We start from the raw sequence: 27,220 nt of genomic DNA, 5'->3' as shown, positions 1-27,220 counted from the left end.
ACCATACAATGATGTGTCAACAGCATTCCTCTGGATCTATCTGCCCCGTATTACATCTCTCTCTCTCGCTCGCAGGGATTCATACAGGAGGGGGCAATCCATCTCCCTCTGCTGAAATGGCTCTCGCTACACTAATGGTATCACATCATTCTCTTATGTCTCAATGACATTGAGAGCTTTTCCACCACGTTCCTCTTGCCCTTGCCCTGCCCTGGTCTGAGTGTGTCCCTCTGCCCCAGGCGGTTCCACTCCAGATGAACGGTTGGCCGGTACAGAAGGCTCAGTAAGCAGGTTCAGGACTCACCAGGATGGTCAGGTTCAGATGGCCCTGGGCGGTGAGCAGGCTCAGTGGTGGTGACAGAGAGAGAGATTTCCCTCTTCAATCCAGCCAGAACTATTCAGAAAGAGCTTCTTCCCCTCTGCCATCTGATTTCTGGATGGACATTGAACCCATGAACACTACCTCACTACTCTTTTATTTCAATTTTTACTTATTTAGTTTTAACTTACTGTAATTCACATTTTTTTCCCATTATTCTGTCCGGCTTTGTGCTGCTGCCACGAAGACGACAAATTTCACAACCTATACTGGTGATATTGAAGCTGATTGGGAAGTGGGCCAGCTTAGGGATGCCAAGCAAACTGAAGTGTCCCACTGGCCTGTGGGAACTGAAAACGAGAGGCTGAGGTTTCAGGGGAACACTTCCAACACTCAGGGAGGCAGCGAGGGTAGGGCAGCTGCCTCAGGAGAGTTGGAGAGGGAGTGTGTGGCGGAAAGTAGTGGGACTGTGACAGCATAGGTTACAACGGAATGAGTGGGGGGGTGTTATTGGAATTACTCTGGGAATGGCACCGAGTAGATGGGCAGAGTGGTCTCATTCTCTCCAGTAACAATCACTTTCAACGGATCTTTCCACCACCAACATGACTGTTTATGTCTGTAGGGGGTTAATTAGCTGTTATTAAAGCTAAAAGGCTGCAGGAATGAGGTGACACTTTGTCCCTGAGTGTTGTGAGTCACTGGAGTTTCTCCTCAGAGATGGAAGCTGTCTGTGGTCAGTCTCTGCACGGACTGGAAGGGCCGAGATGGCCTGTTTCCGTGCTGTAATTGTTATGCGGTTATATGGTTAAGGTGCAGACATTGGACAGGGCCCAGAGGAGCTTCAAAAGAATGATTAGCATATGAGAAGTGGTTGACAGCTCTGGGCCTGCACTTGCTGCAGATCAGAAGAATGAGAGGAGATCTCATTGAAACCTGTCGAATATTAAAAGGCCTAGATAGAGTGAATGTGGAGAGGATGAGTGAGGGAGTCTAGGACCTGAGAGTACAGCCTCAGAATAAAAGGACATCCCTTTATAACAGAGGTGAGGTGGAATTCATTTAGTTAGATGGTGATGAGCCTGTGGAACGCTTTGCCACAGTTGGGTGTGGAAGCCAAGTCATGGGTATATTTAAAACAGAGATTGATACAGTTAGTTCTTATTTAGTCAGGGCGTCAAAGGTTACGGTGAGAAGGCAGAAGAATGGGGTTGAGAGGGATAGTAAATCAGCCATGATGAAATGGTGGGGCAGACTCGATGGGCTGAATGGCCTGATTCTGCTGCTATGTCTTATGGCCTGTGGTAACTAGATCAGCGTGATGAAGACAAGAGATCCCGCAGATGCTGGCAACCCAGAGAGTGCCGAAGGAACTCGGCAGGTCGGGTAACATCGATGGAAATGAATAAACAGGCAACGGTTCAGCCTGGGACCCTCCATCGGGACCGGAAAGGAAGGGGGAGGATGCCAGAGTAGAAAGGTGTGGGGGAGGCTAGGGAGGGTAGCCAGAAGGTGACGGGTTAAGCCGTGTGGGTAGGAAAGCTGAAGGGCTGGAGAAGAAGGAATCAGCCAGGAGAGGAGAGTGGGCCATAGGAGAAAGGGAAGGAGGACGGGCATCACGGGGAGGTGACAGGCAGCTGAGAAGAGGGAAGAGGCCAGAGTGGGGAGTAGAAGAAGAGGGGAGGGGGAGGGATTATTTTTTACCGGAAGGAGAAATCGATATTCATGTCGTCAGGTTGGAGGCTACCTAGACAGAATATGAGGTGTTGCTGCTCCACCCTGAGGGTGGCCTGGTCTTGGCATAAGAGGAGGCCATGGACTGACACGTTGGAAAGGGAATAAGAGTTGAAATGCTTTGCCACCAGGAAGATGTGCTTTTGGTGAATGGAAAGAGATCAGAATCAGGTTTATTGTGACTGACATGTCATGAAATTTGTTGTTTTGTGGCAGGAGTACAGTGAAAGACAAAAATTACTCTCAGTCACAATAAGATATGAATCAATCCTGCAAAAGAGGAACAGTGAGGAAACGTCCGTGGTTTCATGGGCGATTCAGAAATACGATGGCGGAGGGGAAGAAGCTGTTCCTCAAATATTGAGTGTGGGGTCTCAGGCTCCTGTACCTCCTCTCTGATGGTAGTGATGAGAAGACAGCAAGTCCTGGGTGGAGAGGGTGCTTAATGATGGAAGAGGCATCGCCTTTTTGAAGATGTGCTTCCTTGATGGTGGAGAGGGGAGGGTTTTTCTTCCGTTGAAGCTGAATGAGTTTACAAAGCTGTACAATCATCCACTTGCGATCCTGTGCGTTGGAGCCTTCATACCAGATGATGATGCCAGCAGTCAGGATGGTCTCCAAGGGAGACCTGTAGAAATTTGCAGTGTCTTTGGTGACGTACTAAATCTCCCCAAACTCCAAATGAAGTAAAGCCGCTGGCGTGCCTTCTCCGTAACGGCATCAACGTGTTGGGCCTAGGATAGCCAAGCAGGATGAGCAAAGGGTGAGAGGTCACTGTGTGGTCTCCCTCACTCACCGTGTCCTCGAACTGTTCTGTGGAGGCTGGGTCTTCGTTGCCTGGTTATCGGTTGGCTCGGAGAAGAAGCGGGTTGTCCCCAGGACCAGTCTTGTTCCTGAGGGTGCAGTGGGACCACCCCAGGGGATCAGATATCAGTGCTGGCATCAGGCGCAGTTGCCCAGCAGACCACAGGTCACTTGGAGGCCATTCAGCCCTTTTGTCCATGACTATCAACAAGGGTGCTCTTAGCTCTCTGTGGGAGAAAGGGGAGGCGGGGAGGCAGGAAGTGCAAGGGGTTGGTAAAGAAGTGGGAACAGTAGAGCTAGAGGCTGAGGGAACGGTCTGAGGTGCTGTTGAGGATTGAGGGTGAGGTGTACTCGGTTGGAGTGTCAGGGTGAGGGGTATCGTCTGGGGGTGGGTATGAGGGTGAGGTGTACTCAGGGTTAGAGTGTCAGGGTGAGGGGTATCGTCTGGGGGTGGGTATGAGGGTGAGGTGTACTCAGGGTTAGAGTGTCAGGGTGAAGGGTATCGTCTGGGGGTGAGAATGAGGGAGTGGATGGAAGTCTGGATGTTGGGAATGAGGGAGCTGTCTGTGTATGTGTGTGTGTGTGAGTGTGTGTGTGTGTGTGTGTGTGTGTGTGTGTGTGTGTGTGTGTGGGGAGGAGGGTGCAGTGTGTATGCATATGTGTGTGTATATATAGATCAATATCTATACTGTATATATATTTCTACAAATTCCACTCAAACACAATCAGGATTCTGGAAGAGAGAGTGTCTCTGACGTCTGGGAGTCGGACACGGTAACGGACAGGGACTTGTATTAGGTTTTACTTGTATTGTACCTGACTTGGTTGCCTGACAGCGTGTTGTGCATTGGCCTGGGCTTGCTCTGCACAGTGATATACAAGGCAGTACACGGTGCTGGTGGCCTGTGCTGAACCACGTCTCACAGACTGCGGAGAACTCAGATAAAGAAGCACGTTCCTTCGCCCACCGGGTCAGGCTCACAGCTCCTGATCTGCTTCCCCCAAACTCTCACCGTCTCTTCCACCCCGCTTTGATTGCTCGCTCACTGTTTGCTTCCCTCTCTCCCCTCCCTCGTCCCCTCTATCTCTTCCCACCTCTCACTTCTCCCTCCCTATCTCTCCCCACTCTCTCTTTGCCCTTACTTTTCTACCCCTCTTCCCATCTCTCTCATTTCTTTTCCTTTCTCCTCCCTCTGTCTCCCCACCTTCTCTCTCTTCCCTCCCTCTCTTCCTCTTCCCTCTGCTCCTTCCTATCTCCCATCTCTCTTCCCCTCCCTCTCTCTCCACTTACCTTTCTTTCTCACTTTCCCTTCTCTCTGTCTCTCTCTCTCTCTTTCTGTCTTTCTCTCTTTCTTTCTATCTCTCTCTCCTTCTCTCTCTTCCCTCCCCTCCTCTTTTTTCTTCTCTCTCTGTCTCTCACTCTGCCCACCCCTCTCTCTCTCGGGGCGAACATGACACTGCAATCTATAAGGTGTGCTGAGCAGTCATCCTCGGTGAGAATTGATTACTGCTAATTTATTGGAGATGGTATTTATCAGTGGGTCTCTGACTATAATGTGCAAGTCCTAAAATGTATTGATGCATTATCTGCTTCCCGTTGCCTGGCAACATAATGGTTTGGCACCTGCAAATGCATTAAGGCCATTATGTTTAAGTAAATGCCACCAAGTCCCTTGGTCCTTCAGAGGGCTTTCATTATATACTTGTCACACTCTGCATTTCAAATAGGCCCAAATGAACACTGCTCTCAAATCGGCCGTCTTCACCACTCGGTTGCAACTCCAGCTCCCAAACGCCCTGGAGTTGAAGAAGTTACTTTGTCAACCCGACCCCTAATGTTCCAAATTCCTGTTCCTTAAAAAGAAGGGGGTGGGGGGAGAAATCACTGTTCATGCCCAATGACTTGGCCTCCACAGGCATCTATGGTTCAGAATTCCACAGATTCACCACCCTCTGGCTAAAGAAATTCCTCCTCATCTCTGTTCTAAATGTATCCTGAGGCTATGCCCTTTGGTCCTAGACTCCCCCGCTATAGGAAACATCCTCTCCACATCCACTCTATCTGGGTCCTCTGGTCCTAGACTCCCCCACTGTAGGAAACATCCTCTCCACATCCACTCTGTCTGTGTCCTCTGGTCCTAGACTCCCCCACTATAGGAAACATCCTCTCCACGTCCACTCTATCTGTGTCCTCTGGTCCTAGACTCCCCCACTATAGGAAACATCCTCTCCACGTCCACTCTATCTGTGCCCTCTGGTCCTAGACTCCCCCACTATAGGAAACATCCTCTCCACATCCACTCTATCTGTGTCCTCTGGTCCTAGACTCCCCCACTATAGGAAACATCCTCTCCACATCCACTCTATCTGTGTCCTCTGGTCCTAGACTCCCCCACTATAGGAAACATCCTCTCCACGTCCACTCTATCTGTGCCCTCTGGTCCTAGACTCCCCCACTATAGGAAACATCCTCTCCACATCCACTCTATCTGTGCCCTCTGGTCCTAGACTCCCCCACTATAGGAAACATCCTCTCCACATCCACTCTATCTGTGTCCTCTGGTCCTAGACTCCCCCACTATAGGAAACATCCTCTCCACATCCACTCTATCTGTGTCCTCTGGTCCTAGACTCCCCCACTATAGGAAACATCCTCTCCACATCCACTCTATCTGTGTCCTCTGGTCCTAGACTCCCCCACTATAGGAAACATCCTCTCCACATCCACTCTATCTGTGTCCTCTGGTCCTAGACTCCCCCACTATAGGAAACATCCTCTCCACATCCACTCTATCTGTGTCCTCTGGTCCTAGACTCCCCCACTATAGGAAACACCCTCTCCACATCCACTCTATTGTACTTTTTTGGGCAACATGGTAGCCTAGCAGTTAGTGCAATGCTTTACATCACCAGCAATCACCAGTCAGAGTTCAATTCCTGCCGCTGTCTTTCAGGAGTTTGCATGTACTTCTGTTTGCATGACTGCGTGGGTTTCCTCTGGGTGCTCTGGTTTCCTCCCACAGTCGAAGTACATACTGGTTATGGTCAGTGAGTTGTGTGTATGCTATGTTGGCACTGGAAACATGGTGACTCTTGCAGCCAGGCCATACAAATCCTCTCTAGTTTGATTTGATGCAAAAGATGCATTTCCCTGTAAGTTTCAATGTTCCAGTGTCATTGTGCAATAAAATTAATCTTTATCTTTCACCTTTAATCTCTAACATTTTTTTTGTGTGCCACAGCGACCACTCTTTCAAGTGGTTGTCTTGGAGGAAAGATTCTGTGAGTGGTTCCCCCACTTCCTTCTCACAGTGCAGTTTTTTTTTAACGAGGCCGAGCCGCGAGCTCGACACTCAACCCGGCACAGATGGAAAGCGTTCCAACTCGGGAACCTTCGCCCCAGCGTCCGGCGCTGATGTCACTGCGCCACCAGCTGGAAATCTCTAACTACGCCCTTCAATAGTCAATCGGTTACAACGAGATCTAATGAGTGCAGGCCCAGAGTCATCAAACATTCCTCAAATGTTAACCCTTTCATTCCAGGGCTCGTTTTTGTGTGCCTCCTCCAGACTAACCCCCGTGCCAGCACATCCTGTCTGGGACGTGGGTTTCAAACCTGCTGACGATACTCCGGATGTGATCCGACTAATTCCAGTGCTCTGTGCCCTGTCCAGTGAAGGCCATTACGCTAAATAGCTTCTTCATCACCCTGTCCACCTGCGTTACTGATTTCAGAGAATCATGTACCTGTGTCCCTCGGTCTCTCTGTTCTACAGTACTCCTCAGGACCTTTCCATTTACTGTACCAGGCCTGCCCTGGTTTAACTTCCCAAAATTCGTCACTATGCACTTAAAGACAGAGTCACACAATGTGGGAGGGGCCCTTCAGTCCACGTGGTCTATGTTGTCCAAGATGCCTCATCCAAGTTATTCCCATTTGCCTTTGCTTGGCCCATATCCCTGCTAACCAGGGGTTTCCAACCTTTTTTTATGCCATGGGCCCCCTACCGTTAACTATGAACCCCGGGATGGGAGCCCCTGCTCCGAACCTTTTCTATCCATGTGGCTGTCCGAGTGTCTTTTAAACGTTGTTAATGTACCTGCCTGAACCACTCCCTCTGGCAGCTCGTTCCGGACACGGACCACCCTCCGGGTGAAGAAGATGCTTCTCGAACCTCCTTTTAAATGTTTCCTGTCTCACCTTAAACCTGTGCCCTTGGGCTCTTGTCTCCTCAACCCTGGGAGAGAAAAATGGACTCCTGGTGCAGAGTTCCAAAGATTTCCTGTGTTCAAAGTTCGAAGTAAATTTTATTATCTGTGTACATACATATGACCACATACAACCCTGAGATTCTTTTCCTGCAGGCATACTTAGCAAATCTACAGAACAGTAACTGTAACCTGTAAACACCAGAAACTGTAAACACACTGTGCAAATGCAGATATAAGTAAATAGCGATAAATAACGAGCATGAAATGGGAACATAAGAGTCCTTAAATGAGTGTATTTATCCCCTTTTGTTCAAGAGCCTGTTGGTTGAAGGGTAGTAACTGTTCTTGAACCTGGTGGTGTGAGTCCTGAGGCTCTTGTACCTTCTACCTGATGGCAGCAGTGAGAAAAGAGCATGGCCTGGGTAGTGAGGATAATTGACGATGGATGGTGCTTTCCTGCGGCAACGTTTCATACAGGTGTGCTCAGTAGTTGGGAGAGCTTTACTCATGATGTACTGGGCAGAATCCGTTACCTTTTTTACGTTCAAAGGTATTGGTGTTCCCGTACCCGCCGTAATGCAGGCTGTCAGCACACTTTCCTGCACACACCTATAGAAGTTTTCAAAGACATGCCGAACCTCCGCAGACTCCTGAGGAAATAGAGGGACTGTCGTGCTTTCTTCACAATAACATTTATATGATGGGTCCAGGACAGGCCCCCTGAGATAGTGACACCCAGGAATGTAAAATTCCTGACCCTCTCCACCTCTGGTCCTCCGATGACTATTGGCTCATGCACCTCTGCTTTCTCTTTCCTGAAATCTGCAATCAGTTCTTTGGTCTTCTTGACAGAGTTGTTGTTATTATACCACTCATTAAGTTTTCAATCTACCTCCTCTATGCTGTTTACTCTTGAGATCCAGTGAACAATATCTACCCCCTTTCCCAATGTCATCCAGCCCAAAGATGAGGGCAGTTTGTGAGATCTTGCTGTACACAGCGGTCCCACTGAGAGAACCGTACCTCAAAGCTCACAGCGTACTCTCTGATTCCAGAGTGTGACAGACATTGTGGTAATGTGTGGCCGGTTCTTCCAGGCATCAGACGTTTTCCGAGAGGTTCTCTGCTGGGAGTTGCTCATCACCTTGCCTTGAAGAGTAATTGTCCTTTGGCGTGGAAAGATGAGAAAGAGGCTTGCTTTAATGTGTCACTTTCAATGTGCCAACTGGCTTTACAACCAGTGAAGCCTGCAAGTCTTTTCACAGTTGTGAAGGTGAACAGCCCTGGAAGGCGACAAAAGAAATCAAAGAGTCCTTTCAGAATCCATAATCCACTGGGAGTGGAGTGGCAAAGAGAGGTTTTGGCACATTGGCAGTAAGTGGGATGGGAGGGGTATGGGGGGGCTAAGGTCTGTATGGTCTGTGTGCAGGGTGGTAGGACTAGGTAGCTTAAACGGTTTGGTATGGCTGATGACCCTGTTTCTCTTCTTTACTTTCCTATGACTCTAAATCAAAGTACTGAGGCTAGAACTAGAGGTCGTAAGTTAAGGGTGAAAGGTGAAAGGTGAAATATTTAAGGAGAACCTGAGGGGGTACCTCTTCGCTCAAAGGGTGGTGAGAGTGTGGAACAAGATGCCAGCAGAAATGGTGGATGCAGATTTGATTGCAACATTGAAGAGGAGTTTGGATGGATGGGAGGATGTGGAGGGCTGTGGTCCAGGCGCAGTTCAGTGGATAGGATAATGGTCCAGCATGAATTAGATGGGCTGAAGGTCCTGATTCTGCACTGTAGTGCTCAATGACTCTATGACCATGACCCCCTCTGAGAAGTTCCTCCACACCTCAGTTTTAAATAGCCGCCCCCTTATCCTGTAACTGTACTCCCTCGTCTGAGACTTTCCTAGTGGTAGAAACATTTCCATTTCTCTCCGTTGTGTCCCCTCAGAATTTGTACATTCTAATAAGATCAGCCACCCCCCAACATTCTCCTCTCTCGAAACCTGTCAACATTTAGACCCATAGACATAGGAGAAGAGTTAGGCCACTCAGGCCATCTAAATTGACTTTACTTCTTACGTCCTTCACATACATGAGGAGTATAAATCTTTACATTACGTCCCCATCTAAATGCACCATGTGCAATCATAGTAATTTATGATCATTTATAATAAATAGAACAGTCAATGGAACATAAAAATACACTCAAATCCGCGTGAGTTAATCAGTCTGATGGGCCGGTGAGAGAAGCTGTCCCGGAGCCTGTTGGACCCGAATGGTAACAGCTGGAATAGATTGTGGTTCGGGAGACTCGGGTCCCCAGTGATCCTTTTCTCACACCTGTCTCTGTAAATGTCCTGAATAGGGGGAAGTTCACAGCTACAGATGCGCTGGGCTGTCCGCACCACTCTCTGCAGAGTCCTGCGATTTCACAGATTTGCCACCCACTGCCTAAAGAGCTCCTCCTCATCTCTGTTCTAAAGGGACATCCTTGTCTTCTGAGACCGTGCCCTCTGGTCAGGTCCTTCCGTTGTCAGAATTAGAATCAGGTTTATTATCATGAAAGTTGTCAACTTAGCAGCAGCAGTTCAGTGCAATATATAATATAGAAGAGAATAAATAAACAAATAAATAAATAAATTACAATATATGTATATGGAATAGATTAAAAATCGTGCAAAAACAGAAATAATATATATTTAAACAAAGTGAGGGAGTGTTCACGGGTTTAATGTCCGCTGTATTATTAGTGTGTCCCTGTAACGGTGCATCTGTGCACAGTGACAGAGAGAAACTGTGCATTGAGTCCAGCCCCCTCACTCAGTGATGGTCATTCCAACACCGAATCTTAGAAAAACATAGAAACATAGAAAAACTACAGCATAATACAGGCCCTTCGGCCCACAAAGCTGTGCCAAACATGTACTTACTTTAGAAATTACCTCGGGTTACCCATAGCCCTCTAATTTTCTAAGCTCCATGTACCTATCCAGAAGTCTCTTAAAAAATCCTATTGTATCTGCCTCCACCACCGTCGCTGGCAGCCCATTCCACGCGCTCACCACTCCCTGTGTAAAAAAACTTACCCCTGACATCTCCAATGTACCTACTCCCCAGCACCTTAAACCTGTGTCCTCTTGTGCTAGCCACTTCAGCCCTGGGAAAAAGCCTCTGACTATCCACATGATCAATGCTCCTCCTCATTTTAGATACCTCTATCTGGTCACCTCTCTTCCTCCGTCACTCCGGGGAGAACCTTTGCTGTGTGAACCCTGTATTCGTGGTTCAGTATCTTCAAAAACAGCATTATTGTGTCTTTGTAACACTGTGCATCTGTGAAGTGTTTGAGAGATTGTGCACAGTCCAGCCCCCTCACTCAGTGATGGCAGACTGCGGTTGTTCCAACACAGAATCTTTGCTGTGTCAAACTTAACACCCTGTTGGTAGTTGGCCACAAGTTTATTATTGTCACCTGTACTGTGATACAGTGAGAAGCTTTTATCTGCGTGCCGTCCAGACACATCATTCTGTTCATCAGTACTTTGATATAGTGACGAGAACAAAGAAAGATTAGCGATCGATCTTCGAAGCAAACGTTACCTCCGAGAGGTAATATAGGACCCTGGTCAGACCCCACTTGGAGTACTGTGCTCAGTTCTGGTCGCCTCACTACAGGAAGGATGTGGAAACCATAGAAAGGGTGCAGAGGAGATTTACAAGGATGTTGCCTGGATTGGGGAGCATACTTTATGAGAATAGGTTGTGTGAACTCAACCTTTTCTCCTTGGAGCGACAGAGGATGAGAGGTGACCTGACAGAGGTATATAAGATGATGAGAGGCATTGATCATGTGGATAGTCAGAGGCTTTTTCCCAGGGCTGAAATGGCTAGCACGAGAGGGCACAGTTTTAAGATGCTTGGAAGTAGGTACAGAGGAGATGTCGGGGTAAGTTTTTTACGCAGAGAGTGGTGAGTGCGTGGAATGGACTGCCCGCGACAGTGGTGGAGGCGAATATGATAGGGTCTTTTAAGAGACTCCTGGATAAGTACATGGAGCTTGGAAAAATAGAGGGCTATGGGTAATTCTAGGTAATTTCTAAAGTAAGGACATGTTCAGCACAGCTTTGTGGGCCAAAGGGCCTGTATTGTGCTGTAGGTTTTCTATGTTTCTATGAAATGCGTTGTTTACATCACAGTCCGAGGATGTGCTTGGGGCCCCAACATAACATACCCACAACTTACTAACCTTAGCCCATATGTCTTTGGAATGTGGGAGGAAACCAACATGGTTTCGAAGAGAATGTACAAACTCCTTACAGACAGCAGTGGGAATTGAACACCGAGCTCTGATTCAAGGGGAATAGAATACTAAAGGAAGGAGACAATGCTGAGGGTTTATAAGACACCAGTCAGATTGCACTTGGAGTATTGTCAACAGTTTTGGACCCCATATCTCAAAAAGGATGTGTTGCCATTGGAGAGAGTCCAAAGGATGTTCATGCGGATGATTCCAGGAATGAAGGGGTTAACATATGAGGAGCGTTTTGCAGCTTTGGGCTTGGACTCACTGGAATTTATAAGAATGTGTGGAGATCTCATCGAAACCTACCAAATGTTGAAAGGACTAAGGGTGGATGTGGAGAGGATGTTTCCTATGATAGGGGTATCCAGCACTCGAGGGCACAGCCTCAAAATTGAGGGGCGACCCTTTAAAACAGAGGTAAGGGGGAATTTTTTTAGCCGGAGAGTAGTGAATCTGTGGAATGCTCTGCCACCGACTGTGGTGGAGGCCAAGTGCATGGGTATATTTAAGCTGGAAGTTGATCATTTCCTGATCGGTCAGGGCATGAAAGGATATGGCGAGAAGGCAGGTGTATGGGATTGAGTGGGATCCGGGATCAGCCATGATGGAATGGTGGAGCGGACCCAATGGGCTGATTGGCCTCATTCTACTCCTGTGTGTAATGGTCTAATCATTGGCAAGGTAATAGTGTTACACTCAGAATTACACTGCCGTGCTGCTTCAGTCCAGAGAATGCACTGTTACTCATGAGAAAGTTCAAAGTAAATCTTAGTATCAAAGTACATATATGTCACCATATACAACCCTGAGATTCATTTTCCTACGGGCATACTCAGCAAATCCATAGAACAATAACAGGGTCAACCAGAGTGCAGAAGACAACATTTGATTTATGCAAATATAAATAAATAGCGATAAATACTGAGAACAGGAGATATTGAGATAAAAAGTCCTTAAAGTGAGATCACTGGTTGTGGGATTGGGACAAGTGAGGGTCGTTTTCCCCTTTTGTTCCAGAGCCTGATGGCTGAGAGGTAGAAACTGTTCTTGAACCTGGCGTTGTGGATCCTGAGGCTCTTGTAGTTGATGGCAGCCATGAGAAGAGAGCATTAAAGGGCAATGCAGGTAAACTATAAGGTGCAACGGACACAGCGGGGTCGACTGGGAGCTCGTTGTTAGTGCAGGACAGGTCTGTTCAAGATCTGATCACAGTGCGATAGAAGCTGTCCTGGAGTCTGGTGCTACATGTTCTCTTCCATCTTCTGCCCGATGGGAGAGGGGAGAGAATGTCCAGGGTGGGTGGGGTCTTTACTGTGACAGTGGGAAGTGTAGACAGAGTCTGTGGAGGGGCGGTAAGTATTTTCTGCCCGATGGGAGAGGGGGGAGAGAATGTCCGGGGTGAGTGGGGTCTATCTATCAACCTCCACTTTAAATGTTCACAACTCTCTGCAGTTTCTCACGGTCACGGGCAGAGCAGTTGCCGTCCGGAGCTGCGATGCTTCCGGATAGGATGCTCTCTGCGGTACGTCTGTAAAGTATAGTGAGGTTCGTCAGGGACATGTTGACTTGTATTAACCTCCCGAGAAGCTCCGTTTGCTTGTGGACATCTCCTCACTCCAGAAGATGCTCAGGGCAATCTCGAGTGTGTTGCCACCAAGGTGACAGTCTCCCACCAGCAGATCACGTATCTTTGGGAACAGAGCAGAGAGTACAGTCCGGACCCTCGACAAAGACCCCTGCGTCCCTCCTCTGAGGCAGTGGCAGGCTGTCACATCCACCGCGCAGCGGTAAATGTTAATGAAACTGGATGAGGTGCTGTCTGCAGGTCTGTGGAGGTTCACCCCATCCTCTCCCCACCCCGCCTCGAGCCCATATCCCGTACTGCTGAACAGACGCAGTGCGACCAAGTCCAGAGCCACTGAAAGTGCAGGATGAGGTGGAACAGTGTTTAAAACAAGCCATTACCTGGCTAGGCAATTAGCCAGGACAATTGCAAATTGCTGTTATTTAGCATGGTTTAATGAGGGGACCTTCCACGCATGAGTTCACAGAGTTTTCTGTGATTCATGCAGACAATTGTTTGCAATTTTAACTTTAGTTGCTTGCCCTGCGTACACAAGTCAAAATGCTGACTGTGTGTTTTTTCCGCCAGAGCTTTCCATGGAATAGGACTTTAGGCTGAGAGGAGATTTGATGAAGGTATACAAAGTGATGAGGGGCATGGATAAGGTAAATGCAAGCAGGCTTTTTCCACTGAGGTTGGGTCGGATTACAACCAGAGGTCATGGGTTAAGGGTGAAAGGTGAAAAGTTTAAGATGGACGTGAGGGGAAAATGCTTCACTCAGAGGGTGCTGAGAGTGTGGAATGGGCTGCCAGCACAAGGGGCGCCTGCAAGCTCGATGTCAACGTTTAAGAAAAGTTTGAATAGGTACAAGGATAGTAGCGGTATGGAGGGCTATGGTCCCGGTACAGGTCGATGGAAACAGGCAGTTTAAATGCTCAATACAAGAGGACATGGCTTTAAGGTGAGGGGTGGGAAGTTCAAGGGGGATATTAGAGGAAGGTTTTTTTACTCAGAGAGTGGTTGGTGCGTGGAATGCACTGCCTGAGTCAGTGGTGGAGGCAGATACATTAGTGAAGTTTAAGAGACTACTAGACAGGTATATGGAGGAATCTAGGGTGGGGGGGCGGTTTAAGGGTCGGCACAACATTGTGAGCCGAAGAGCCTGTACAGTGCTGTACTATTCTATGTTCTATGTTCTAAATAGTTCAGCACGGACTAGATGGGCCGAAGGGCCTATTTATTAATGCACTTTTCTATGACTCTATGCTCTGACGTAAACCCATTTCAGCCAGAATATTCCCAGCCAACTGAGGTGTGTGGAGGTATGTGGACCCAGGCTGGCTTCTGAGCATCTGACCCAGTGTTGTGATCGTGTTGGTGAAGGTGCAAGGGTGAGAGGGAGGGAGAGGGAGAGTGGAAATAGAGAAACAGAGAGAGCGAGAGAGAGAGAGAGACAGACAGACAGGCAGAGAGAGTGGGGATGGAGAGGGAGAATAGGAATGCAGAGAGAGACTGAAAAAGAGAGTGGGATTAGAGAGAGAGAGAGATAAGAGGGAGAGAGAGGGGTAGGGGAAGATTGGAGAGGAGAGGGGAGGACAGTTGGTCATAGTCATACTTTGTTGGTCCCGGGGGAAATTGGTTTTCGTTACTGTTGCACCATAAATAATAAATAGTAATAGAACCATAAATAGTTAAATAGTAATATGTAAATTATGCCAGGAAATAAGTCCAGGACCAGCCTATTGGCTCAGGGTGTCTGACCCTCCAAGGGAGGAGTTGTAAAGTTTGATGGCCACAGGCAGGAATGACTTCCTATGACACTCTGTGTTGCATCTCGGTGGAATGAGTCTCTGGCTGAATGTACTCCTGTGCCCAACCAGTACATTATGCAGTGGATGGGAGACATTGACCAAGATGGGAGAGAGAGAGAAGGAGAGAGGGAGGGGGGGAGGTTGGAGACAGAGGGGAGAGGGGAAGGCTGGAGAGACACAGAGAGCGAGGGGAAGGCTGAAGAGGAGGGGGAGGAAGGTTGGAGAGAGGGGGAGGTTGGAGAGAAAGGGAGGTAAGTTTGGAGAGGGAGGGGAAGGTTAGAGGGGGGGAGGTTGGAGAGAGAAAGGGAGTGGGGTTGGAAAGAGAGAGAGAGTGGGAGAGAGAAAGTCAGAGTGAGAATGTGAGATGTGCGAATGAGAGAGAGGGAAAGGGGAGAGAAAAAAGAGGTGGAGAGAGGGAGGGAGAGAGAGAAGGAGAGAGAGATGTGGGAACAGTTTCATGTAAGTGGAATCAGACCATCCATTATCATCTTCCCGGACTCCACCCAGCCACACACAGCCTGCTCGTACTGCCTGCTCGGTGCAGAATAAGGGAAATAATTGGTTCCATAGATACATTAAAGCAAGCAGATAATTTATGGATACGTCTTGCATTATTAAATAAACGAGATAACTTTTTTTCTTTCACAATGCGATGCATTTGATTAAGAACGAGATTATTTTTATTGAATTACTGCGCTGTTTGAGTGGCTTTGAATAGCAGGATATTCCTCAACTGCATCCATACTTCAAGTGCTGGTGGGCAGTCTGTTAAGTGAGTTTTATAAAAAGCTTAATCACCTCGCATTCAGTCTGTTAATAGCGAGTTTTTATCAGACAGGTAACTGTGATAAAGACCTCGGATTTGTCGTGATCTGCGGCATTTTTTTGCAATTACCAGGTTCAAGGGCCAACTCTTCGTTCAAGGGGTTTGTTTACCCTGGAAATTAGAGCATGCAGACAGGGTCTAGACTCCAGAGAGTTAAAGAAGAGGATATGAAGGATGCTCCTCAGTACATGAGGAGCTGTGTGGGAGGAGAGGACTTCACCATGTCTCCAACTCGTGCACTGGAAAGGTGTGATGGGACAGTGTAGAGGGAGCATCACTCTTCCTCTATTCTGACACTCTGTGTCTGACCCCAGGAGTGTGTGATGGGATGGTGTAGAGGGAGATTCACTGTGTCTGACCCCAGGAGTGTGTGATGGGATGGTGTGGAGGGAGCTTCACTATGTGTCTGACCCCGGGAGTGTGTGATGGGATGGTGTAGAGGGAGTTTCACTCTGTGTCTGACCCCGGGAGTGTGTGATGGGATGGTGTGGAGGGAGCTTCACTATGTGTCTGACCCTGGGAGTGTGTGATGGGACAGTGTGGAGGGAGCTTCACTCTGTGTCTGACCCTGGGAGTGTGTGATGGGATGGTGTAGAGGGAGATTCACTCTGTGTCTGACCCCGGGAGTGTGTGATGGGATGGTGTAGAGGGAGATTCACTCTGTGTCTGACCCCGGGAGTGTGTGATGGGATGGTGTGGAGGGAGCTTCACTCTGTGTCTGACCCCGGGAGTGTGTGATGGGATGGTGTAGAGGGAGATTCACTCTGTGTCTGACCCCGGGAGTGTGTGATGGGACAGTGTGGAGGGAGCTTCACTCTGTGTCTGACCCTGGAATTGTGTCATGGGACGATGTTGAGGGAGTATCACTCTGTGATGGGACGGTGTGGAGGGAGCTTCACTCTGTGTCTGACCCCGATAGTGTGTGATGGAACGGTGTGGAGGGAGCTTCACTCTGTAAGGAAGTTCCTGCCTTCTCCTTGTAACCAGTTGGTTTCTCTCCAGGCATTCCCGTGCCCTCCCACATTCTAGAGACATATGGGTTACTGGGTTAATTGGTCACATGGATGAAATGGACTCGTTAGACCGGACTGGCCTGTTCAAGTTTATTATCAAAGTGCATTCACAAAACTACTCTGAGATTCGTTTTCTTGCGGGCACTTCCAGTCAAACAGAGAAGTACAATAGAATGAATGTGAGATCTTGTTACTGAGCCGTACCACTGAATACAATAACTAAATCACTGCAGACATAGTGGATAGTGGGGGAGAAGCTCATGTGTGAGAAACTCATATCCACTCTTGTTCCTATCTTCCATGTCCGGGAACAGTTGATTGGTGTAACCCACCTCACTGAGCTGTGAACTTTGTTCTGGGCCACACTGCACCAAATGGGCTGAATAGTCTCAGAATTTTATGTACAGTTCCATGATGATAAGCCACAGACCCACTTTGATGATTGTTCTCCTGGGAAAGCAGAGGGTCCAGGATGGTCTGGAGAGGGAATGTGGCCTCTGATCCCGGTTAATTGTTGTCTTGAAAGTTAGAATCATTCTCCCTTTCATTAGAGCCAAAAGATCGACTTTTCCACAGGAACACCCTTGACCTTACTGTGGTTCATCAAATTCTTTAAATTTCTCTAGATTCTTTCCACGTACCTTTAAAATTCATTCATACCAAGTTCCAGAGAGTGCAACTCTCACCTCTCGATATTTTCTGCACCATACATTGTTCAGAATAGAGTCCGTACAGAAGGGCTGTCTGTCACAGATCTCTTTGCACCTGCAACCTCTCTCTGATCCGTCATTTCAGACTTTCCTCAGCCCTCTACAAGCTCTCACTCACTCCTGCACCTACCAACCCTCTTCTCTCACAGCCTTTTCCAACATTATACCCTGATCGGGAGAGGGCCTGTTCCAGCACTGATAGAGAGCTGCACAGTCAGAGGCACCATCTTACACAGGCAACATAAAGATCAGCCCCTGAACACAATGTTTGGAAAGTTGTCAATATCTTCTCAGCCCCTGTTTTCAGGGAGTTCTTTGGAGTCCTGTCCTTAACCAAAACCAAATGCAGCAATTTTTATAGAGAAATTCTACAAGAATGTTGAAATTGTGTAAGATTTGGGGGAGACCTAATTTGGAGTATTGCGTGTAGTTCTGGTCTCCTACCTGCAGAAAAGACGTCAATAAGCTTGAAAGAGTACAGATAAAATTTTTAAGGCTGTAGAAGTTGTATAAGACATTGGTGAGGTCTAATTTGGAGTACTGTGCCCAGTTCTGGTCACCTAACAACAGGAATGATATTAATTCACACACACGCACACACGCACACTGCATGGGCACAACTGGGAAACCGGAATCCCACCTGATTCTGCTCTGCCTGATACAGGGCGCTTGTTACCTGGCATATACAGTGCCTACACGGTATGGGGAACTCCCCCTTAATACTCCGCATGCCGAAGGATTGTGTTACGCAAACACGAGGAAATCTGCAGATGCTGGAAATTCAAGCAACACACACACACAAAAAATGCTGGAGAACGCAGCCTGCTGGTGTCACCAGCATTGTTTGTGTGTGTTGCTATCATTGTGTTGGTCAGTTTGAGCACAGAGGTCTGTTCCCTCCATGTGAGCGCAGCATCTTGCAGGCCAGCCTGTCTATGTTCAGACCCAAGCTCACTGCCTATGTCTCTTCTGCCTGGCTCAGTAACCATGGCAACAGATTATATGGAGCATACCATGAGCACAGACCTGCCTTTTCCCAAAATGTTGCGTTTATTTTTAATTGCTAGGCAGAAGAATTGAAATATTAAATATTCCACTGAGGTATAATTTCCAATTTACACATGGAATTCATTTTGAAGCTGATGGCATATTATTCACAGAGGGAGGAATTGTGCTGGATTGCAGAGGAATTCTCCCAGGTCACGGCCACTGTCTGCAGGGTTGGAGGGCACTGGTTATATCTGGGGGAAGTCCCTGTAATATCATCCGAGCTACCTGGTCACCTCACTGCAGGAAAGATGCGGAAACAGAGGAGATTTACCAGGATGCTGCCTGGTTTAGAGAGTATGCATTATGATCAGAGATTAAATGAGCTAGGGCTTTACTCTTTGGATAGAAGGAGGATGAGAGGAGACATGATAGAGGTGTACAAGATAATAAGAGGAATAGATAGAGTGGATAGCCAGCGCCTCTTCCCCAGGGCACCACTGCTCAATACAAGAGGACATGGCTTTAAGCTGAGGGATGGGAAGTTCAAGGGGGATATTAGAGGAAGGTTTTTTATTCAGAGAGTGGTTGGTGTGTGGAATGCACTGCCTGAGTCAGTGGTGGAGGGAGATACACTAGTGAAATTTAAGAGACTACTAGACAGGTATATGGAGGAATTTAAGGTGGGGGGTTATATGGGAGGCAGGGTTTAAGGGTCGGCATAACATTGTGGGCCGAAGGGCCTGTACTGTGCTATACTATTCTATGTTCTTAGGGAGTCCAAAACTACAGGGCAGAGGTTCAAAGTGAGAGGGGAGAGATTTAAAAGGGACCTGAGGGGTAACTTCTTCACTCAGAGGGTGGTGGGTGTGTCGAACGAGCTGCTAGAGGGACTGGTATAGGTGGATACAACTAAAGATAAAGATAAGATGAGAACTCATTGTGTGGATGGTCAGAGGCTTTTTCCCAGGGCTGAAATGGCTAGCACGAGAGGGCACAGTTTTAAGGTGCTTGGAAGTAGGTACAGAGGAGATGTCAGGGGTAAATTTTTTACGCAGAGAGTGGTGAGTGTGTGGAATGGGCTGCCGGCGACAGTGGTGGAGGCAGATATGACAGGGTCTTTTAAGAGACTCCTGGACAGGTACATGGAACTTAGGAAAAATAGAGAGCTATAGGTAAGCCTAGGTAATTTCTAAGGTAAGGGCATGTTCGGCACGGCTTTGTGGGCCGAAGGGTCTGTATTGTGCTGTAGGTTTTCTATGTTCTTAGTGTCACCATGCTTCCTCCGCCAACATAGCCTGCCACAATTTACTGACCATAACCCATACGTCTTTGGACTGTGGGAGGAAACCAGAGCGCCCGGAGGAAACCCACACAGTCACAGGGAGAATGTACCAACTCCCTTTTAACCTACTGGAGATCAATCTAACCTTTCCCTCCTGCATAGCCCTCCTTTTTTCTATCATCTGTGTGCCTATTTCTGAAATGTCACTAATATAGCTACCTCTAGCACCATCCCTGGCAGGGTGTTCCACACCCAACTCTCTGACATCTCCCTATACTTTCCTCCAATCACCTTAAAATTATGCTCCTCATATTAACCATAATGATTGTGGGAAAGTTATTGAGAGGTATTCTAATAGACCGGATATACAAGTTTTTGGATGGACATGGACTGATTAAGGATAGTCAGCGTGGTTTTGTACATGGTAGATCATGTCTAACCAATCTAATAGACCATAAGACCATAAAACAAAGGAGCAGAAGTAGGCCATTTGGCCCATCGAGTCTGCTCCACCATTTTATCATGAGCTGATCCATTCTCCCATTTAGTCCCACTCCCCCGCCTTCTCACCATAACCTCTGATGCCCTGACTACTCAGATACCTATCAATCTCTGCCTTAAATACACCCAATGACTTGGCCTGCACTGCCGCCCATGGAAACAAATTCCATAGATTCACCACCCTCTGGCTAAAAAAATTTCTTTGCATCTCTGTTCTGAATGGGTGCCCTTCAATCCTTAAGTTATGCCCTCTCGTACTAGACTCCCCCATCATGGGAAACAACTTTGCCACATCCGCTCTGTCCATGCCTTTCAACATTCGAAATGTTTCTATGAGGTCCCCCCTCATTCTTCTAAACTCCAAGGAATACAGTCCAAGAACGGACAAACGTTCCTCATAGGTTAACCCTCTCATTCCTGGAAACATTCTAGTGAATCTTCTCTGTACCCTCTCCAACGTCAGCACATCCTTTCTTAAATAAGGAACCCAAAACTGCCCACGGTACTCCAAGTGAGGTCTTACCAGTGCCCTATCTATACCCCTCATAATAGAGTTTTTTGAGGAAGTTACCAGGAAAGTGGATGAAGGCAAGGCAGTGGATGTTGTCTACAAGGACTTTAGCAAGGCATTTGACGAGGTCCCACATGGGAGGCTGGTCAAGATGGTTCAGTTGCTTGACATTCAGGATGAAGTAGTAAATTGGATTAGACATTGGCTTTGTGGGAGAAGCCAGAGAGTGGTAGTAGACGGTTGCCTGACTGGAGGCCTGTGACTAGTGGAGTGCCACAGGGATCGGTGCTGGGTCCTTTGTTGTTTGTCATCTGTATCAACGACCTAGCTGATAATGTGGTTAATTGGATCAGAGAATTTGCAGAGTGATCTGGAGCAGCTGGAAAAATGGGCTGAAAAATGGCAGGTGGAAATTAATGCAGTCACATGCGAGGTGTTACACTTTAATAGGACCAAGAGTAGGTCTTACACAGTGAACAGCAGGGAACTGAGGAGTGTGGTAGAACAAAGGGATCTGGGAATACAGGTCCATCATTTGTTCAACGTGGCATCACAGATCAATAGGGTCATAAAGAAAGCTTTCAGCATATTGGCCTTCATAAATCAATGTGCTGAGTACAGGAGATGGGATGTTATGTTGAAGTTGTCTAAGACCTTCGTGAGGCCTAATTTGGAGTACTGTGTACAGTTTTGGTCACCTGCCTACAGGAAAGATGTAAATAAGATTGAAAGAGTACAGAGAAAATTTACAAGGATGTTGCCAGGTCTGGAGGACCTGAGTTATAAGGAAAGCTTGAATAGGTTAAAACTTTATTTCTTAGAATGTATAATATTGAGAGGAGATTTGAAAGAGGTATACAAAATTATGAGGGGTATAGATAGGGCAAATGCAAGCAGGCTTGGTGGGTCTGCAGCCAAAGGTCATGGGTTAAGGGTGAAAGGTGAAAACTTTAAGGGGAACATGAGTGGAAACTGCTTCACTCAGAGGTTGGTGAGAGTGTGTAATGAGCTGCCAGCGCAAGTGGTGCATGCGAGCTCAAATTCGATGTTGAAGAGAAGTTTGGATAGGTACCTGGATGATAGGGGTGTGGAGGGCTATGGTCCTGGTGCAGGTTGTTGGGAGTAGGCTGTTTAAATGGTTTAGCATGGACTAGATGGGCCAAAGGGCCAGTTTCTGTGCTGTCCTTCTCTAGGACTCTGTGACTTCATTAGCCATTTCCGCCTTGGGAAAACGTCTCTGGCTGTCCACTCTGTCTATGTCTCTTATCATCTTGTACACTCCTATCAAGTCATCTCTCGTCCTCCTTTGTTGCAGAGGGGAAAGCTAGCTCATTCGACCTTTCCTCATGAGACCTGCTCTCTAATCCCGGCAGCATCTTGGTAAATGTCCTCTACACCCTCTCTAAAGCTTCCACATTCCTCTATAAGATCATAAGATGCAGGAGCAGAATTGGGCCATTTGGCCCATCGAGTCTGCTCTGCCATTTCATCCTGTCTGATCCAATTTCCCTCTCAGTCCCAATCTCCTGTCTTTTCCCCGTATCCCTTCATGTTCTGACCATTCAAGAGTCTATCAACTTCTGTCTGAAACATACGTAATGTCGGCCTCCACAGCTGCCCGTGGCAAAGAATTCCACGGATTTACCACTGTCTGGCTAAAGAAATTCCTCCTCATCTCCATTCTGTTCTGAGACTGTGTTCTCTGGTCTTGGAAGGCTGTGTCCTCTGGTCCTATAATGAGATTACCAGAACTGACCATAATATTCCAAGTCCTGAGGTAGGTCAGGCATGACTGGGGCAGCCTCGATGGGCCGAGTGGTCTCCGAGTGCCCATGACGCAGGAATCCTTGCAGTCACCAACATACATTAACGGGGAATGATTCACCCAATTTCTGAGCCTAGAAATTAAGGAAGAATGTTATATCTCGGGGAAAGGCGGAAAGTTGGGACGAGCTGGGGTCTCTGGAACTATCAGGCAGCAACACTACCTGCTGCATCAGCACCACCAGCCTGATGGGTTCAGGTAATCAGTGAAAGGCGTGAGGGGGAGTCAAGCCTGCCCCCCCCCACACGACTTCTCTGTATTACTCCCAGTCAGTGTGTCCAACACGCATCCGTGGATCAATAGGCAAAATACCCAAGGACACATATTGATGGTGAGAGGCGGAATGTTTGAAAGAGATGTGAGGGGCAATTTCTGTTACACAGAGAGTGGTGGGTGTGTGGAATGAGCTGTCAGGGGTGGTGGTGGAGGCAGATACAATAGAGGTGGCTAAGAGACTGTTAGACAGACACATGAATGGGCAGGGAGATGGACCATGTGCAGGGAATGATGGGAGATGGACCATGTGCTGAGAATAGATAGAGATGGACCATGTGCAGGGAATGGAGGGAGATGGACCATGTGCAGGGAATGGAGGGAGATGGACCATGCGCGGGGAATGGAGGGAGATGGACCATGTACAGGGAATGATGGGAGATGGACCATGTGCAGGGAATGGAGGGAAATGGACCATGTGCAGGGAATGGAGGGAGATGGACCATGTGCAGGGAATGGAGGGAGATAGACCATGTGCAGGGAATGATGGGAGATGGACCATGTACAGGGAATGATGGGATATGGACCATGTGCAGGGAATGGAGGGATATGAACCATGTGTAGGGAATGGAGGGAGATGGACCATGTGCAGGGAATGGAGGGAGATGGACCATGTGAAGGGAATGATGGGAGATGGACCATGTCCAGGGAATGATGGGATATGGACCATGTGCAGGGAATGGAGGGATGTGAACCATGTGTAGGGAATGGAGGGAGATGGACCATGTGCAGGGAATGATGGGAGATGGACCATGTGCAGGGAATGGAGGGAGATGGACCATATGCAGGGAATGGAGGGAGATAGACCATGTGCAGGGAATGATGGGAGATGGACCATGTGCAGGAAATGGAGGGAGATGGACCATGTGCAGGGAATGGAGGGAGATGGACCATGTGAAGGGAATGATGGGAGATGGACCATGTCCAGAGAATGATGGGATATGGACCATGTGCAGGGAATGGAGGGATATGAACCATGTGCAGGGAATGGAGGGATATGAACCATGTGCAGGGAATGGAGGGAGATGGACCATGTGCAGGGAATGATGGGAGATGGACCATGTGCAGGGAATGATGGGAGATGGACCATGTGCAGGGAATGGAGGGAGATGGACCATGTGCAGGGAATGGAGGGAGATGGACCATGTGCAGGGAACAATGGGAGATGGACCATGTGCAGGGAATGGAGGGATATGAACCATGTGTAGGGAATGGAGGGAGATGAACCATGTGCAGGGAATGGAGGGATATGAACCATGTGCAGGGAATGGAGGGAGATGGACCATGTGCAGGGAATGGAGGGATATGAACCATGTGCAGGGAATGATGGGAGATGGACCATGTGCAGGGAATGATGGGATATGGACCATGTGTAGGGAATGGAGGGAGATGGACCATGTGCAGGGAATGATGGGAGATGGACCATGTGCAGGGAATGGAGGGAGAGGGACCATGTGCAGGGAATGATGGGAGATGGACCATGTGCAGGGAATGGAGGGAGATAGACCATGTGCAGGGAATGATGGGAGATGGACCATGTGCAGGGAATGGAGGGAGATGGACCATGTGCAGGGAATGATGGGAGATGGACCATGTGCAGGGAATGGAGGGAGATGGACCATGTGCAGGGAATGATGGGAGATGGACCATGTGAAGGGAATGATGGGAGATGGACCATGTCCAGGGAATGATGGGATATGAACCATGTGTAGGGAATGGAGGGATATGAACCATGTGTAGGGAATGGAGGGAGATGGACCATGTGTAGGGAAAGGAGGGAGATGGACCATGTGCAGGGAATGATGGGAGATGGACCATGTGCAGGGAATGGAGGGAGATGGACCATGTGCAGGGAATGGAGGGAGATGGACCATGTGAAGGGAATGATGGGAGATGGACCATGTCCAGGGAATGATGGGAGATGGACCATGTGCAGGGAATGGAGGGAGATGGACCATGTGTAGGGAATGATGGGAGATGGACCATGTCCAGGGAATGATGGGATATGAACCATGTGTAGGGAATGGAGGGAGATGGACCATGTGTAGGGAATGGAGGGAGATGGACCATGTGCAGGCAGAAGGGATTTACTTCAATTTGAAATTGTGTTTGGCACAGACATGACAGGCCCTATGACACCGTGACCTCCTGTTTGGATGGTGTAATGAGTTAGATGTGACCTCAGAGTCTGCATTTGTGGAACAGGCCACAGATTATCACTGTAACATTGCTGACTGTGCTTTCCGGGGCAGACTCATTCACTTTGACCGAACAAACACAACATTAAAAATACTTGTCCCTCTCCTGCACTCTCTGACTGAGTCATGGCCGGTGTGGAGGGTGGTGGTGGGGGGGGGGAATACTGACGAACACAGAGTTAAGAATAGCTGCCCTTCTCCCACACCCTCCAACTGAATCATGGCCGCCCCCACTCCGGCACACGGGTGATGTAAAAGACCATTTGATCACGGGCGAACAGTTTAATTGGGTTTAATTGATGCTGGAGTTTATTGTTGTGTGATTTGAAAACACCAGCGAGTGTGTCGGTGAGTGAGCAGGATCCTCAGGGTATAATTACAGAGGAGGGTGTGACAAGTGATTGCTGTTCCTCCCACCCCAACGAACTCTCTCCCCTCCGTTGTCTTTCCATTCTTCCTCTGCTGCCTTCCCTCTCGCTAATCAACACAGAGAAAGACCATTCGCCCCATCAGCTCTGTGCTGGCTCTCCCCTCTTGGAGCTCATTTTCCCCACATTTTCAACAATTCCCTCCCCCCCGATCTCACCCCTCATCCACACATTGGGGGTCCCACTAACCCACCCTCCCTCCCTCCCTCCCTCCCTCCCTCCCTCCCTCACGTATTTGGACTGTGCGAGGAAAGCAGAGCACCCGGGAGAAACCACACAGACACAGGAAGAACGTGCAAACTCCACACAGACACAAAAAGCAGCCGGCATAATGAAGAACCGCACCCTCCCCGGACATCCTCTCCCAGCGGGCAAGAGATACAAAAGTCTGAACGCACATCCCACCTGGCTCAAGAACAGCTTCTACCCCGCAGTTATCAGACTCTTGTACGATAAGATTGACTCTTGGCCTCACAATCTACCTCGTTATGATCTGGCACTTTATGGTCTGCCTGACTGCACCCTCTCTGCAACTGAACTGTTTTATTCACGTTATTTTACATTCTGTGAGTGTCTTATCTTGTTCTAGCTCAGTACACTGTGTGATGAACAGCGTGGAATAAAACCTTTTCAATCCCCCACTCCTGGGGCCCAACACCGAGCGAAGCCTCCACATCCAATCCCATCCCTGATTGGATGATTGGGAGCACCTGACTCTGATCAGCTGACAGGCCGTGTTGCTCATGGGTGGGGCTCGCCAGTGGTCCTTCGACGCCCAAGAGGAAGTTCGAGCCAGAGCATTGGGATTGGGCTGCCGGCCCACTTGGTAACGTGGCCTAGTGGTTAGCACAACGCTTTACAGTACCAACGACACAGGGAGTTTGTATGTTCTCCCTCCTGTGACTGCGTTAGTTTCCTCCGGGTGCTCCGGTTTCCTCCCGTCGTACGGGTTAGCAGGATAATTGGTCATTCATTGTCCTGCGATTAGGCAAGGGTTAAATTAGGTGGGTGGTGTAGCTCGCAGGGCCTATTCCATGCTGAATCTCAATAAATAGATAAAGTTATGTTTTATTGCTATCAAATCATTCCCAATTTTGTCATTACTGGTATAAATGGGTGAAGTACCTTTATATCTGCACAGTTTACAGTTAGCAAGATTTATTGCTAACTGTAAACTTTCTACAGGGGCACAACTGAGAGCATCCTGACTGGCTGCATCACTGCCTGGTATGGGAACTGTACCTCCCTCAATCGCAGGACTCTGCAGAGAGTGGTGTGGACAGCCCAGCGTATCTGTGGATGTGAACTTCCCATTATTCAGGACATTTACAAAGACAGGTGTATAAAAAGGGCCCGTAGGATCATTGGGGACCCAAGTCACCCCAACCACAAACTGTTCCAGCTGCTACCATCCGGGAAATCGCAAAAAATTGGCTTGCAGGTACAACAGGTTATTAAGAAGGCAAATGGAATGTTGGCCTTCATTTCTAGAGGGATTGAATTCAAGAGCAGGGAGGTCATGCTGCAACTATACAGGGGACTGGTGAGGCCGCACCTGGAGTGCTGTGTGCAGTTCTGGTCTCCATACTTGAAGAAGGATATACTGGCTTTGGAGGCAGTGCAGAGGAGGTTCACCAGGTTGATTCCAGGTACCTGTGAGGAGAGATTGAGTCGCCTGGGACTATACTCTCTGGAATTCAGAAGAATGAGAGGGGATCTTATAGAAACATACAAAATTTCGAAAGGGATAGATAAGATAGAGGTAAGAAAGTTGTTTCCATTGGTAGGTGAGACTAGAACTAGGGGGAGATTCAGGGGAGAAGGTTTAGGACGGAGATGAGGAGAAACTGTTTTTCCCAGAGAGTGGTGAATCTGTGGAATTCTCTGCTCAGGGAAGCAGTTGAGGCTTTTTCACTCAA

General features: G+C 48.2%; 1 protein-coding gene across 21 annotated transcripts in view; it reads left to right on the top strand.

Moving 5' to 3' along the window:
- Positions 1–27,220, top strand: part of LOC134339799 (neurexin-2-like) — a 1,323,723-nt gene that overhangs the window by 958,267 nt on the left and 338,236 nt on the right. The gene's annotated exons all lie outside the window — the stretch shown is intronic.

Source organism: Mobula hypostoma, chromosome 30, assembly GCF_963921235.1.
Source record: "Mobula hypostoma chromosome 30, sMobHyp1.1, whole genome shotgun sequence".
Classification (NCBI taxonomy): Eukaryota; Metazoa; Chordata; class Chondrichthyes; order Myliobatiformes; family Myliobatidae; genus Mobula; species Mobula hypostoma.
Note: the sequence above shows the minus strand (reverse complement) of the source record. Positions and strands in the feature narration are given on the sequence as shown.